The sequence below is a fragment of the Montipora foliosa genome, chromosome 13 (genome assembly GCF_036669935.1).
Source record: "Montipora foliosa isolate CH-2021 chromosome 13, ASM3666993v2, whole genome shotgun sequence".
NCBI classification, from domain to species: domain Eukaryota; kingdom Metazoa; phylum Cnidaria; class Anthozoa; order Scleractinia; family Acroporidae; genus Montipora; species Montipora foliosa.
The window spans coordinates 2,436,918-2,454,417 of NC_090881.1; the positions used below are offsets into that span (position 1 = coordinate 2,436,918).

General features: G+C 39.4%; 1 pseudogene; it reads left to right on the plus strand.

Moving 5' to 3' along the window:
- LOC137981515 (dedicator of cytokinesis protein 9-like) overlaps positions 1-17,500 on the plus strand; it is a 75,180-nt pseudogene that overhangs the window by 56,962 nt on the left and 718 nt on the right.

Here is a 17,500-nt window from a genome sequence, read left to right on the forward strand (position 1 = left end):
TTTCCTGTCGAGTTAACTACAAAAAGAAGGGAGACAACACGAGGGTGGACGGGTGGGGTGAGTCGTACTTTCAGCAACTGACGTCGGCGGATATTATGTGTTATTTTGTGTCATTATAAGGTTTCCTAAATATCCATCGAGGAGTGGATGTGATTATGCGATTTCCTTTCTCCCAGAGAACCGTGGCGTGTGAAATTATTATTCGCGTTCATCGGTGATTTTGCTCACCTTTTGGGGTTTTTTTGTGGTTTTGTATGATTCAAACAGATTGCTTAAGCTTTCGTTATTTTTACCTTGGTTTTAACCTATCCGGCGGTTTTTTTGTTTTGTTTTTTTATATCAGTGGAGGGAAGAGTCTGGTTTTTGTCACCCTTCATGCCATAAGTACGAAAGCTGTGTCTAAAATTATAAATCGAGTATAGGAAAAAAAAAGGTTAAAGTACTACTAATGTACGTGCGTAAAATGAGAAGAAAATTAACGGTAAGGGCGTGAAAAGATCATTACTAACCATTCACCAGCCCAGCGGGTGAAATCAATCACTGTGTGCAGGAAAAAATATTCAAATTAAAGTTTTACCTTTGTTTGTTTATAGTTAAATGATGCCTTAAGCGATTTCTGGTGTTATTTTTATCGTAGATTTTTTACTGATTGACCGCCGTTTATCGCAACAAATATCACTTGGTCTGGGTATTTAATGCAATTGCTTTGAATCAACTATGTATCGGCGAATCACGGTATTTGTTCTGTGGATACAATTGGCAATATTGGAACAAGATATTGAAATTGCATGATAGAATGATCTATCCCTTTTCGTAATTATCCCTTTTTGTAATTCTCGCGCAAGCATAGTTTATTTAGAAAATGAAAAATAAAATCACTGCTGCAGGTCTTCCTCTTTGGTACCTCGGGTCGTCGATCTCACAAATGCTCGATATTTGTTATTGTATTGCGGTGTCGATTTAGAGACTGTATCGTATCGCGGCTTTGATATCGATATGTTCTTATCATCTCATGGAAGCCCCAATATTTATGTGACAAGAGAGTGGAAAAGTACGTGTGATGTTACCGTGCAGTCCTTCCTGTTATGTGTTATCAACAGAACGTGTCTCTTGCGTGGCCTACGTGACAACGTGGTGTTTCAAATCTTAAACGAAATCTGATTAAACAACTAAGGCAATTGGATTTGGAATAGTATGAATTTGCGACGCCTCTGCCGTGGTAAAAGTCAGACATCATCAAACCAAAACTGAATTCGAGAATGGTTTTGCCAGCACTTTCTTACGAGGACATTGTAAACGAGGTGCGGAATAAACACGGGCAGTTACGGGACAAGAAGAAGAAGTTGAGGCTTCATGCGATTGAGGAGCTTGCAGCTCATCAGCTAACTGTTCTTCCAGTTGTAACTTCTCCGTGTCTGCTGAGTCCAGCTAGTTCCCGCAAAGCTTTGTTTCTGGTAATTTGTCCTTTCTTGCAAATTTGGCAACTTAGAGGAATTTTTTTGTTTGTCGAATTTAATTAAGAATTAAGTGTATATCTTAGCTTTGTTTATGAAAAGGTGTTGTGAGTTATAGAATATGAGAATTTGTAAACAGTTAGTTTCTTATATAGTGTCGTCAATCCGGAATTCTTCAGTGGCGAAGTCTGTCTTTAGAGAGAAGTTTCTTCTATTTAAATTAGTAAGGGGTTTCCATCTGAGGAAATCAGGTGGAAGGTTCGTCCTAATCTTTCGTGCTTTCTGTTTTTATTTTTTTCAAATCTTTCGAAATTTGGTCTTAATATTCCGCTTTTAACAGGTTGGTTCTTGGACAAATGTCCCTCATTTTTCATAATTATTTAAAGAGTTAAAACAGTTGTTAGGTTACCTTATTGTGTGTGTAACCCGAGGTAGCAGCCGTCTCTCACCGAGAAAACCTCATTTGAATAGCCAAGTCATTCGTTATGAACCGTCAGTGTCTTATCTTAAAAATAAAAATAAAAAATTCAGATTCGTCTTTCGTAAAACTTCTTTTATGTTGTGTAAACCAATTAAAACACAGTTATTGACTGTGCCTTCTAGGAATACGATGATGTCCCTGAGATGTTAGTGGATCTTCAGTACAGTTTGGCCAAGTCTTACTCTAGTACTCCGGAATTGCGAGAGACGTGGTTAGAGCACATGGCTGCTGTTCACGAGGGTCATGAGAATTTCTCCGAGGTAATTCCGTTTTGTTTCTTCACGTGACTCTGAAACTTCTTAATGAACCTTTTCGATAGATTAAAATTCAGGGTAAAAGAGAGGTTAAGAGGACAAAGAAAAAGGAAAGTGGGTGATATGTAGATATTTTGTGTTTCTATTGTTTTTGTACTCACTGTCTCACTATCAATTTAAATATTTGATATTTTGAAAATGACCTATTTACTACTCGGAGTTAGGAGGTTTGGGTAAAAGATTAGTGATTGTCTTTTTGGTTGGTCTTTCCCTCTTAAAACCATTTATGTCACTTTATATTCATAGGCTGCTCCTGTGTTGTTAGAGAACTTTGTCTATTGTCTTTGAGAACGTTTCTTAGAAAATTCAGTTTATTGTGGTTTTGTTGTTGCAGACTGCTCACTGCTACATCCACGCAGCGGCTTTGGTGGCCGAATACCTGAAGAGACAAGGTAAGACGCAGAAAATGCGACAATCAACTGACTCTTCCATAAGCGATTAGCCACCTAGTTATGAGTAGAAGACAAGAGAGGGAGTATTATTAGCATTGTGTTTAGTTCTTATTAATTCTTATTGAGGAATGAGCTAACTTTCCTACACGATGCTTTACTGGAAATCTGTTTTCCATGCATTTGATACTTGGTAGAAGCAAGTTTAACTTATATGGCTCTGAGGCAGGCTATTTCAGTCATGTAACCATTCTTCTAATAGGCCATTTTCGAAATATCAAATGTTCAGCTTCTTCTTGAGGCAGTGAGGACAAAAACGATAGGAACACGTTGGAATGAATGTAAAAAATATTTACATATCATCCACTTTCCTTTGTCATTGTCCTCTAGACCTCTCTTTCCGGCTGAATTTGAATAGATCGAAAAAGGCCTAATCATTATAATCCAACATGGCGACTTGAGGAAAGAAAGAAAGCGACACATTGAGGATACGAGCATATGGTTTTAATAAGCGCCAAGTATACTACGATTCATGTGACTGAGTGAAATTATATACTTTGCTCTTGAGTAGACTCTGTAAGTAAGTGTGATCTGTTTGATTCACTAAAATCGTCTAAAGGCTCCCGAAAACCTAGGAAACGTTGTGTACGGAAACATTGTTTCCCGAAATTTTTCCTCGGCGCGCAAACGAGGAAACATTTGCTGAAGAAGCAAAATTTTTCTGAATAAATTCACAAACAGTTTTGCTTCCCGGGAAGCAAATCTTGCTTCCACAACAAATGTTTCCTGGGGTCGCAAACTGGGAAACATTTGCTTCCGCAACAATGTTTCCTCGTTTAACGCATCGTTTCCATAGAAACGATACAACGTAAATAGCCCCCCTGAGAGGAGATGTGGTTGCTAGTAAAATACGACACAGAAAGATTGAAGAAAATAAAAGGGAATCGCGTAACGTTGGCATCGAGCATGTTGATCATTTCCGAGGGTTACTTCATCTTTTTTCGCACAGCAAGTTAAAGTTCGAATTGCTATGGATATTAGTTCTACTTTTTCGTGTGACTATTAAAGTACACTAATTTTTTTCAGAACTCCATCGTCACATACCTATTAACGAATTCGTGTTTTTCTATATCCATTATTTAGGTACTTATACCCCTGGTTGCGCTGCATTTGCTCAAGTGTCTCCTAATGTAGTAGCGGACGAGAGTGTTATGAAGACCGATGAAGGAATGTCAATGGAACAGCGATATACGGTGGTTAGTGTCTTGACTTGTGTGAATTTTCAATTTTGACAACGTGTTTTTTCTGAGATTCCTTTGACGAAAGGAATAAATTGTGAAGGTTGTTGTAGGCCAGTGAGTCATTGACATCACACTTGAATTTCCACTCCTTTAATTTCTCGCACGAATACGATCTGAGCAATGAATCTCATACAGAATTGAAGAAGAACAATTTTGATCATGACGTTTTCATTTTGTTAATTGAAGATAAGTGCCCAGAGTTTAGAGTGCTTTCCTTGAGGTCCGGACATCCCGGGTTCAATACCCATTCCGACCACTGGTTTAATTTGATGCGTCTGGTAGTCCTTGGCTCAATCTCTCGGCTGCATTTGTAAATAGCAACTTGGTTTGCGTCTGACCATTTGGTATTATTCTTAAAGTTGTCGCCGTTGTTCTGTTCTGTCATTGGCCCAGAAAGTGGGCAATGTAGAGCGGTCAATTGTTTGTTTGTTTACTTTTTAGTTCAGTGATTCGAGTGAGATATGGTGGGTACTCTATTGATTTGGGATGCTGTTAACGTGGTCACATTTTGTTTCGTTTTAAGGAACCATGAAGAATTGCCTTTTTGTTGTGTTAGAATTCTCAGTTTTTCCTTGGCTGTCATTGTTGTTTATTCAGCGTCATCTGGTTGATTTGTTGGAGCAATGTGCCAAGTATCTCGAGCGAGCGGAGCGGTATGAAGTAATGGGTGAAGTGTTTAAACTAGCGATTCCTATCTATGAACAAGAGAGGGACTTTAGGGTAAGACGGGGTTCACTGTTGGTGTCCATCTTGTATATTTTGGCTATCGCTTAGGTTGTTGCAAGGTCAGTTACAAATACCAGACTTTCTGCGGATTCCGCTTACCATAACATCCAAATTCCATCAAGGTACAAATTAATTTCATTGCACTGATTTTGTTCAGAGCTTTGGTATCCGTCATGAACACCTCGCATGGCTTGTGTTTGTTTGCGCCGTGGGATATTTTGATTGAGTTTACGGTGTCGATATCACTGAGGCAAAATCAAATTAAGCAGATTAATGTAATTTAAGCAAAGATGACGGCTACGGCAACGACAACGCCTCAAAACAAGAAAATTATTAGTTATAAAAGTAAATATAATCATGCTGCACGTGCAGCACGAATTTCCGTGCACCTCCTTGCCGTACTCCAAAAAGCAACGTGCATGAAATCACCAAATTTTAGGTTTTGATGACAACGTGAGCATGTAACAATGAACCATTCATTTTATGTTTTAAAACCGTTCATACCCGTCCACTTATAGAAGAGTTCGCACGTATTGTACAAGGTGAAAAAGACGGAATATTCGCAAAATACTTGCGATAGTTTTACTTTGGAATGACGTTTTCGTTGCCGTAGCAGTCGTCTTTGCTAAAACTCCCTATACCTTACTGAGCCACATTCAACGTCTTCTCTTCGAAAGATCAGAACAACTGAAGGGCTTCAACTATATATTTGGTATTCAACAATTTGATGCCAACTTTTTCTTTCGTTACATTGTTTGGTATGACTCTGGGTATTCTAAGAAGCGGTATGTTTAAACGAGCTCAGTGGTGTTTGTTAAATTTCGGCAAGCTATACAATGGCATAAATAGTCTGGAAACCATTGAAGTTTATAAATAAACAAGTTAAAATACATCCTGACTTGAGTATTGTATTGTTTCACATCCAGCGCCTGTCCAATGCATATGAGAGCCTAGCGCAGGCCTACAAGAAAGTTGTTGATGTGATGGGCACTGGAAAAAGACTGCTTGGCAAGTACTTCAGGGTTGCTTTCTTTGGACAGGTAATTTCAATTTCATGCTTAGATAAAGTTTATGTGAGAACGCGAAAAAACTGCTTCATGAACTGATCGATTTTTTTGTTCTGTTTTGGAACAAACGTCTTCGTACGGCGTTCCATTTGACAGCTAAAATCGATTGAGCCTCTCCTGCGTTGTAGGCCGGGACACACCATGCGATAAGTCGCTGCGACACGTCCCCGGGAAAAGTCGTCGCAACAATTCGCCTCGTGTGCCACGGTTAATTTTTTGAAAATCGTTGTCGCATTTTGCCGGTGCGATCAGTTGCACGAATTCAAACCAGTTTGAATTAGTGCGACTGATCCCAGCGATAAAATTAGCGCATGCAGCGTTGTCGCAGCGTGTGCACTTCCGGCATCAAGTCGCTGCGACAGAATATAAATGAACCAAAAAGAGAGCGTCATATGGTCTGCTATATTGAATAAGAAAACTAGTTCACATTCCCCCTCACTCAAGATCACTGCATGTGAACCGAACAGGCGCCGTGTCGCAGCGACTTAGTTTGCAAGTAGTACTCACGGAGCGACTTGTCTACTAGTGTCTCGGTCTTTAAGCCTAATTTGCGGGACCGCGATTAACGCCAAATCTGAATACATAGCATGACTACCTTGAAGGTCCAGTGACACGTTACTCCAGGTCAGGCTTGAACTTTCAACGAAATTTCAGTGGCTCGACTAAGTTTGTTTTGCTTGTTTGTTTGTTTTTTTCTTGTCTTAATCGTCACTAGCATCAGCTCAGTAACGTTATTTCGACCAATTCAGGAGCCCATAACCAGGGGCCAATTCTTGGATTTACATGACGTTACGGCCGCCATGTTGGTGTCCCCAAACAATGCAATGGCGGCCATGTTGGTGTCCCGATCCAACCCTCCGGGAATTGAAAGCTATTATCACTGGGTTTCTATGGCAAACCCAGTCGGAATCTGTCTTTAATTTCGTCGTTTTTTTTATTTTTCGTTTTCTTTTTTTTATTTTTTTCCGTGTAGGTAAAAGTCTTGCCTGTCACTCCCCTGCTAAGTGGTGTCTTAGTGCATAGAGCCTTCTGCGCGTATTTTCTTAGGATCGAGAGGGTAGTGGGAAATGCGTAGATTTCTCTAGTAGACACACTAGAACGATTAACTTAACCGGCAATGGCGTCGAAAGTCATGTAACGCGAATGGCGTTTTAGTGGATCTTTGAACAAAATGTACCCTTATGAAGGTCAATAATGGCAAGCGAATTGGATACTGAACAAGACAGGCGGTCGAATGTTAAAAGCGACGAGTAATGGACTTCGACAACAATCTGTCGCCCGTCGAGCCATAATCAAAGTGAGCTGTCTTCCTAAAATTTTGCCAAGTGTGGTGTTTTGTACAACACTGAAACCAAATGAACAGTTCTCTGGTAACTCAGTATGGGTTCAACAAAGACAGAGGAGGAATCCATGTAGTGGAGCTGTTATCTCAGTTGTCTCGCTATTCGTCAGATTTGTATTTACCTGTTCTCAACTCTGCACAGTCTTCCGGTATAACAATTGAAAATTTCACTAATAAGTCATTGACGTGAATGGCGTTTTAGTGGATCTTTAAACAAAATATACCCTCATTGAGCTCAAGAATGGATCGTCAATTGGATGAGCAAGACAGCGCTGAAAAATAAATATCTGGATTTTAAGAGACGAGTAATGGTCTTCGACAACAATTTCATTTTTTGCCTTTGGATATCAAGTGAGCTTTGTTTCTAATATTTTACTAACTTGGTATTATATAAAACACGGAAATCAAATAGCAATTTTTTTATGGATTTAACCATAGTTACTAACTATGATTTAACATATTAACATTGAAGGATTCGAACGCCTACAAGAATGCATCACAGTGTTTACTCAAGTCGCATCTTAGTTGTCTGACAATTTACATTTACCGGTATTTTGTACTCAAGTCTGCAAAGGTGTAAAATATTTGGAAATGTGACAGTGAAGAATTATTTGAATGAAAGTTGTTGTCGCTTTTGTGCTTCATTATTTACGGTCAACGTTCCGAGTCGAAAAGGGTTTGATGTGAACTGTCAAAAATGTATTTAATTGCATCTCTTGTTTGCACGCACGCAATTGAAATAGGAAGGTATTTTTTTCCTCTAATACTAAATATGTTGTTTGTTTCGATTAATTTTTCGCTGGAAAAGGATTTTGCCGAGATATTTCCAGCCTTTTTGAACTTTAATATCATGTTGTGTAATTTTCGAGCTTCACAAATTTGTATACGTGTGTTGAAATGTGATACGGGAGCATTTTTGTGGTATAGTGTAACGAAAATAAACAGGTCTGTTGGAAGCTTGCTTGAGTTTCAACAAAATGACCCCCAAAATCGGCCAAAAAAATCTGACACTGATGAATAGTAAAGTAGCTGCTATCCCCGAAACGATGGAATTACCTGGCGATAAATAACCCCTTCTTGGAGAGTAAAGTTTTGACTGTCAACCTGAAGAGTTGGGCGATTGTGATCTTTGTGTTGAATTCGCACATTTCTTGTCAAACTTTATAACACTTGAAAGGAAAAGAAAACTAACAAAAACAAAAACCCGGTATCTGTGTCAAATGATGATTTGACACAGATGCTTCACTGTTTCGCGAGTAAACACACCGCGGTAACTTCGTCACGGCGGCCGCTGAATCCGATATCACTTTCGATTTTGCGCTTTTACTTGTGCAGCCAAAAGTACAATAGCAAAAATCTCCCAGAATGTTTGTCGCTGATCGTAACTTTATATTCGGGGTTAAAAATTAATGTTGTTTTCATGTCATAAATGTTGTTGCTGATGGCAAAATATTTTATTCTCGATCGACTGTCCAGAAAACTTCCTTCTGCTCTTTCCAAAAACTTTGTATCACTATTTATTTACTTTTGCATCAATATTTGTTTCGCATAAAGCAAGCTAACAAAATCATTTCTTTGCTTGGTCCGCATTTGTTAATGTTGAAATGGAATTTTCGATCCAATGCTTCTGTTTTGAGGGGTATATCGTTTTGGTCTCCCATCCAGATACTAACCCCGCCGAGTAAGGATTAACCTCAGCGAACTTTACAAAGCTGTCAGATGGCTCAGAGGGCACGCTTAAACTTGTGGTGAAAAGAAGTTGTGAGGGAACTTGAAAATTATCAACACGTCAGCCCAGAAGCCAATGTTTCTCGCTTCTCTTTTATTTGTTATTCTTCAGAGACTGGAATGCTGTAGTTCAATACCACACAATTCAGTGCGTTCTGATTTTCTATAACACGTACCACAGGCAACCCAGTGTATGCTTCACGGAAGCATCTCGTTATGCTAACGTCGTCTTTTGTTTTCGTTGAAAAACATGCCTGGTGATCACGTGAGTGAAAACCAAGAATACTGGGGCCAATACTGGGGTCCATGTAGAACAAGCTATTTTTAGACAAGTTATTTAAATAATATGTGGCTTGCACGAGTAACCATTCTCAATCCCATGGGTAATAAATTCTTATTATTTGAAAGGGTCTTGTTTCGCGAAAAAATAAATCTAAAAATAGCTCGGTCCCTAAAAACGACGTTGGCTTGCATGGCCTCATGACCAATTTCTTTCTCTTTCAGATGTTTGGTGATGATGACGGGAAGGAATTTATCTACAAGGAGCCGAAGATCACGGGTCTTGCCGAGATTTCACATAGACTGGAACAAATTTACTGCAGAAAACACGGCAGAGATAACATCAAACTCATCATGGAGTCTGCAAAGGTGAATGAATGGTGTTTTTCTTTGGAAGCAGTGGACGAATGGAAGCCTAGAGGCCTGAAAACCTAACGTAAAAATAATTCCTTTATCAGGTGCATGCAGAAACGTTGGATTCAAAGATTGGCTACATTCAGGTATATTTTGATAACTTGACTACACTATCTTACCGTTTGAAGTCTTTTCACTTGCGTAATCAAGGTTAAGTCCAAAATTAAGGCATTTCTCACGCTCCTGTATTGTTTCGTCGTTTTTGACGCAGTTCCTCCTACTTAAAGACGTTGGCCACATTTCAGTTTCGCTATGTTAGCGTTCTTCCTACGAAGCGATCTAAGCTTTGACTTTGTTCTTAGTTTCGTCGGCTTTGTTGGTGTATTTTATGGACTTTTAACGTTATAAGAGCGTTTGAAGTGAAGAGCTTTTTGTATTAGCCGTGAGACATGAAGGTAAATCTAGAGTCGTAGCTTCTATGTTTGTTCAACTGACTAAAGGTAGCTAACAGGACAGTCACTTGACTTTTGGAGAGCATATAGTGGCCCGACTAGCTACGAGCTATTTGGCCACTTGTGATTGTGAACGGATTAGTTACCTTACATTTTTGTGCGAGTGCAACCATGACAAAAAGAAAGAGCATATTCATGAATATTGATTACTCTTTGTTGATAGTTTTTCTTGTGTAATAATTCGCCCCGTGTGAGTTCATAGGACCCCGATATGACCTCGCCGTCCCTGTATTGCATTTGTTGAAATTTGCAGATAACTTAAGTGCAACCGTATTTCGACGATGAGGAGTTGGAGCTCAGACCCACTTTGTTTGAGCGTAACAACAACATCAGGCGATTTATCTATGAAACGCCATTTACCTGCGGTGGCAAAGCGCATGGCAGCCTAACAGAACAATGCAAGAGGAAAACTATCCTTACAAGTAAGTTGATTTAGCTTTTTGAGCATGCGCAGAAAGACGCTTTCCTGCTGAGAATGTGTTCACAGATTGTGTCTATACAGCGGGTTTTAGATATAGAATAACAGGACTATCTGTACCACGCTATACATTTGCAAAAATACCCCCCTCCCAATTCTGTGTTGCCCGTTTGGGAGTCAAAGATCACAGGAATTACAACTCAGCAATAGGGACCTTAAGATCAGAGAACGAGGACAACTACGAGTACGAGTGTTCCGTACTGAATATGCGCATAAGGTTTGGAGGCCGACTTGTTTCGAAGTGCGCATGCTCAGAACGGAAAACTCGTACTCGTAGTCCTCCTCCTCCTCCGATCTAAAGATCTCTATTGTCTGGGGGGAGGAGGGGGTGAATTGGGTTACTTAGAAAGGACAAAAGAGTTTAAAATGACGGAATAGGGGGTCAAAAAGGGTGTGGAATAAACTAGTAATGCTGCAACTGTACGATATATTTAGAATAGAACAGATGGCTGTGTTTATCGCCCATCTTTCATGCAGTCTTGGGGAGTGAATTGCGAAGAGTACAGCTCACTACATCGAGGCGAAAGCGTACATAAGCCACTATAATTAAATATACCATAATACGCTTTGTTTTTGCCTTCCAAAAGTTTGCATATACATTTTCTTTATTTTCTCTGCTTTTGCTTATGCTTATGCTTATGCAAACGTTTGGAGGGCAAACAAAAGAGTATTATGGTATTTTTAAACTAACCCAATAGGCACCTCTGACAGCCGCTGTATGGTCCATGTTTGATGTCGGAGCACATTAGCTGTGAGTCGATTATAATGAGGGAGGGAAACCGGGGTTTCCAGAAAAGAACCCAGTAAATTACTAGTCACTGATACACCAAGCGAAGTGTTAATGTTGATTTTTGTTTTGCACGTTCTCTTCTAGCATCCAACACGTTTCCTTACATAAAGACGCGAATTCTTGTGGTCCAAGAGGAGCAATACGAACTGACACCAGTTGAGGTTAGTTCGTGTTACCTTAGTTCTAAGGAACGAGTTCAATTCATTGTCCTAACCAAAGCGAAACTAAAGTAAATTCAGCCAGTCAAGAGTATACAGAATTTGAAGCAATGATATTTACACTTAACTACTAGTATATTGTCCTTTCTTTGGCTCATCGAAGAAGACGCACACGTTTTAGGACAGTCAAATGAACGCAAACCAGATGCATGCAACTAGCGATAGTATAGTGACCTAAAAAAACATGACTAAAACACTAGCATATAATTTGTTTAAAAGTGGTTTGCTTGAGTTTACCGTTCTTTGCACATCTGCGACTTGAAAAGACCAAATCTATGAAAAATGTCACCATGCAATGCCGAAGTTCTAATATGCATTCTAAGTCTCAACACCATTACTTGAATGCCCATGAATCAAATTGAGGCTAAAGTAAAGTTGACCTTACAAAATATAACTTAACGCTATAGCAAGTGATATCGCAGATCAAGAACAATGGCAGAAGGAAATTCAACTAGAATTTAGAGAAAAAGCTGCTGCTCTGAAATAACCTGCTGTTATTAGTACTTTCTTGCGGGTGTTTTGGTTGTACAACGCTAAGAACTGAGGGTCATCATCACGAACATTGATGGTGTGAGGCCGCCATTTTGGAATCGCAGTAAGGGGAAGACTGGGACGAGTTTAACGTACAAGATGGCGACAAGGGACCTAAGGAGTTTTGTCGCAAAAAGATACTCGGCTATAAGACGCACCTTGAGTTTAGATCACATTTGGGGCCAACAAGCAATTTCTTTGAGAAAAAATGCTGCGCCTTACAGCCGAAAAACTACGGTTAATCCATCTGCAGTACGGACGAACTATCCTGTAAGTAACTAGATAGGTTCGAACCGTTTAAAAGTAAAAGTATAAAAGGAACGGTTCATTGCTGTATGCTTATGTTGTTGTCAAAACCTAAAATTTGGTGATTTCACGTTGTTTTGTGGACTACGGCAAAAATGCAGTGAAACGCTTGCGGCACGTGCGGCACGATTATTTTTCCTTTTGAACCAATCACATTCTTGCTTTTCGTCGTCTTTGCTTAAATTCTCTAACCACTGTAGCAGGACGGGTTAGGAGGTCAAATTCTGCGTTATAATTGGAGCATTTCGATACACTTTGTCGATTTCAGAGCCCCTCTCGCCGCAAATATGATTGACTGCAACTAAAAGACCAAGCAGTTTATCGAAACTCATTTGAACTTCCGAATCCTTCTTCCTTATTGGTTTTTCTTTACGTTGATGTATATTAATTGTAATTTTAATGTGCCATTTGTGTGATTTATTTTTCTTCAGGTCGCATTCGATGAGATGCAAAATAAAGTTAAGGAGCTAAATAATGTTATCACACAGAATCCTCCAGACATGAAGAAACTTCAGCTTGTTTTACAAGGCAGTGTCAGTGTGCAGGTACACGAGTGTTGCCTTATGTATTCAGAGGGGGGGGGGGGGGGGGGGGGGGGGCGGGTGATTTTGTGCTGGAGGGCAGGCGATTGTTCATCGATTTCGAGAAGATCTAGACGACTCGATGACAAAAGCTTCGGCTAAATTTGTATTATCGGTGTATAACCAGGTGATAATGTGAGAGTTTTCGGTTGTGGTCATTTTGGAATGGTGACGAGCTTCATGTCCATTTTTAAATGGTTTTAATATTGCATTTTAAAATCAATTTTCAAACGAAAAGAGCTGAGACCGTATTGCACCGCTAAAAGCATTGGACGTTTACCTTACAGTACAACACACATGCACACTTTTGGATAGTACTAGCCTCAGTCCCCTCTCATATTCATGAGATGGTGCCGTATGTGTCCTTTTGAGTATGTTTTGTTTTGTTTTGTTTTGTTTTGTAATTCCGCAGGTGAATGCTGGTCCGCTGGCGTATGCACAGGGGTTCCTCGACAAATCTGTGCTGGCATCGCATCCACATAAACACATAGAAAAACTCCAGCAGGTTTACCGGTGTGTAACATTTCTTTTTCAGCTTAAACTGTGCGAAACAGCAGCATAACAGTTTTCAGGGTTAAAGGATCGCGATTGGGTTCATTATAACATTTTTGTTTGCTTTTCAGGAATTGATGATGAAAATAATTTTAATTAAATGGCTTATATGTAAGATACTCGCAAGAAGTAATCTAGACTCAAACCTTAGTGAAGCCGATGATATTTTACCCTGGCAATTCTCTGTACAAGGATTGTATCGAGGCATATGTTAACATTTTAACTTACCCGAGCCTTTGAATCAGTCCCGTCCAACTGTTGTCATGTCAACGTCCTATGCATATAAGGAAATGTCATTCATATCTACTATAATAATTGTTTAACTTGATCGTTGTTTCAGGGAATTCATCGCTTGCTGTGGAAAGGCTTTGGAAATAAACGATCAGTTGATAAAAGAAGATCAAAGAATGTACCAGGAAGATATGAAAGAGAAATACGTTCAGCTGAAAACACGGCTTGCCAAGTACATTGGAGATGAAGTAAGACCCTGACAGTAACCTTTTTGGATTACCAATGCAAACAATTTGAACTTTTCCGTTCATTCACGTCTTGATGAAAGAATGTCGTTTATGTTGCATTAACTTGATTGAATCTTGCAAGTAACTATTTCAAAAAGCCAAGAAGATTTCGTGTTTCGGATTTTGATACGGCAGTCTTTTTGGGAGTTGAACCTTCCGCTTGACTTCAACTATTATCTTTTACCGCGCGGCTGATTACCACAGAGACATAATGAACATCTTACTAACCTTGTTTTCTCGGTCCGTACTGTAAAATTACGGATCCTCCTGTTTTTTTAGAGGTCTTTGTATATTTTTCACAAGAACTGTAGTACCAGGCCTAGTTTATTCGAAGGGTGGATAACGCTGATCGTATCTACAGTATAATTCAATTGATCATCCGCTGGTTGTGATTCTATCCATTTGTTCATAGTGCCATCCACCTTTTGAACGACCAAAGCCAATAGATTTCCATTTCGATAATTTTACCTTAGTCGCAGCTGAGTAGATGAAGTCGGCAAATTGTCGAGCTCGACACATTAGTCATTGTCACCTCCAAGTATCCTAACGTGCAGTGCATGTACCCAAACTGGTGAATTAGAAGGTTCTTATGTTTAAAGATAAACAAGTACTTCGCCTCTTGTGACACTTAGTATGTGCTTATATGAGAGGTATCAATCCCCTCTATAAATGCAGAAAACGTGTTTGTTAATTTGTATTATTATACGGTGTCACCAGCTCGATTTTGATTGGTTGTAAGCACGCAGCCAATTCTTGCTTGCTCTCCTGCAGACAATAGATTTTGTTATACCTCCGAACTCAAATACGTTTTCCGATTGGATGAGAATGTGTCACGTGTCATGGGTCAAAACTCACTAACTCCCTAGGGCAAACAAAACTCACTAATCCCCTGAGGAAACAACGACTTGAACTTTCGACTCGCACGTGGTCAAGTCGTGTACCTTTGAAACAGCGGCAAATTCCGTGTAAAAATTCGTGTATTGTTCTAGTTTGAGTTGGGAGGTACAACAAAACACTTAAAAACTGGCCTCACGGGAAACAAAACTCACTGTTTCCCTTGGGGCCAGTCATTAAGTGCTTATTATACATGTAGAATTGACGTCATACCTACGGACAAAAGTTTCAAACATGCAGAAGTGGCCTCACGTTACACACTAACCAGCGGTTTGATCAGTTTGTCATGGCGGAGTTCAGCTCAGGAATATGCATAATAAAACAATTATTGGATTCGGTTTTCGCATGATAGCGATAATTTTCAAGTTCTCAGTTTGTGTTATCCGCCTCAACCTTCGGCTTCGGCAGATAACACAAACTTTGGCCTTGATAATAGGGAGTTTAAGCAAATCACTACGGCTGGTGCTACTACGGCTGCCGTGACTGAAAAGATCTGGGGAGAGTACGTCTCGGTGGTCTGCTAAACTTCAAGTTTAGCAAAGCAAAATACAAAGAAGACCAAAGAAACATGGGCTAAGGAGTTTCATATCTCTTTTATTTAGTTTCTCACAGCCAAATGGCTTCGCCCAAAGAACGATGGCCGTTGAACGCCTTGCTAGGACAAACAGATTATTTCTGAGAAAAAGCGAATGCCATACACTTTGTAGAATTAACAATCTGATGGATGAAGTGTAAAATTTCAGAGACAAATATCTCAAAGAATATCCAGTGAAGAACACAAATATGTCAATACTCAAAGAAGCAAAATAGCATCGTATAGTATCCAGATATAAAACATCATCACCAAATCCTCAAAGCAAAGTTAACCGAAGAAAAACAACCTCATGCTGAACACGATTATTTCACTTGACTCACTTCGCCATTCCAACGCCTTTACCAAAACTTATCCTAAATTCATGATACGGATTTACACCGAAGCTTATGAGAGGCAATCTTGACACAATCTTTGACTTATATTAACTTTAAAGGATATAGTATCCAGTGGAATTCTTAAAATGCCGAGATATCCATTGAAAAGGGCCTGCAGAGAAGCGAAATAAACCCGACATAGCTGCCACTACCGCAAAATATCCCGACTCACGTAGTCAAATTTCACGCTACGGCTGGATGCAACCGACGTACATGTGCAGGGTCTCGTTTTGGGGGAAATTTACTTCCGGCAGCCGTATCAGCGCCAGCTGTAGGGATTGGCTTTAAGTCCCTAATTATCGCTATCATGCTCAACCTCATCCAATAATTGTTAATTAAATTATCGCATTTTGGTCGAAGATAAAAGTGTGGCGTAATGGCTGTTGCAGTTAGTTCAATAGGAGTCTCAACACTAGCATCATTTGATGGTTACTTTTTTCCATTTATCCTAGATTTCCACCACCGTGACAGCATCCAGTAGTGTTTCGTCGCTTGTTATGTGAAAGAAATCAAACTCGCTGAATGACTGTGTCACGTTGACACACTTATGGCCTATCACCATGGATTTCTGATGCGATGGGTTCAATTCAGACGTATTTTACGTCTCAGTCGTTCATCTTCTTATTTGAAGCTAGTCACTAAAGCGACAACGAAGCAAACAGAATTTGTTCCTTAGAATCTTTGCAAAGACTTTTGAGAACTTACTGGTCTGTTGTACTTTCCACTTTTTCCACTTGAGGGTGGAAAGAAAGATGGTGTCGGATCTCATCACTGGGCTGTATGTTGCCCTTGGGGCGATTGTTTTGACAGTGAACCGGTATAGGCAAGACCAGCAGGTTTTATTTTTGCTCAAAGGAACACGATCTCTTTTGCGCTGTCATACGTTAAGTAAAAGAAAGAGCAGACTCGAAATACCTGTAAAAAAGAAAAGATTAGTCATAGACCCTCTGTTTCTTGAAGCCGACAAAAACTTCCGATTTTATTTGGTCATATGGTTCACCTTGGAATTAATGCAGATGTTTTGCAACTGAGTTGTGAGCGGTATTTGTCGAGTCCTGAAAGGGCGAAGAAAAATGACAAGGCTGAGTATAATGTCCTCACAAACTTAACTTGCATCATCAGACAAGTTTGGCATCTATTCTTATTTTATGTTGTAACAATATTTTTTTTTTTCTGTCATTTTTGTTAGAGTCTGAAATTGATCGTGCATCATATGGCGTACATAACGGAGAGACATTGAAATGTCTGTAACTTAGAGGGATAAATTGGTAAAGAGGTGGCAATTAACTGGTAACGTTTTTTTCTTCCCATCCAGCGATTTTGTTCCGTTTTCCATTTTATCATCATTTCCGCCCATGTTCATGTGAAAACAAGCATTTGTATTGAATAATAAAATAGCTGGGTTACTTCGGCTGTTAAAAGTCAACTTACTTTTATTTTTTTGAATACAAGTTCAAATTGTCAAATACTATTAGCTCTAAGACGGAAATTTCGTCCGAGAAATAGGTGTAAATTAAGTAAAAATCTTGGGGCTAATTTATCGGTCAAACGTAAACGTATAATCTAGCAATTCAACAGTCTTAAATAAAATTAACATTGTGATTCCTTTTTAAACTCATCGAAGAAAAATTCACTACGAAAGAAACTTGAATAGTTATAAGATGTTATTTTGTTTCAATCAACCGTATTTATAGCGATTTAGTTAGGTCTATGTAC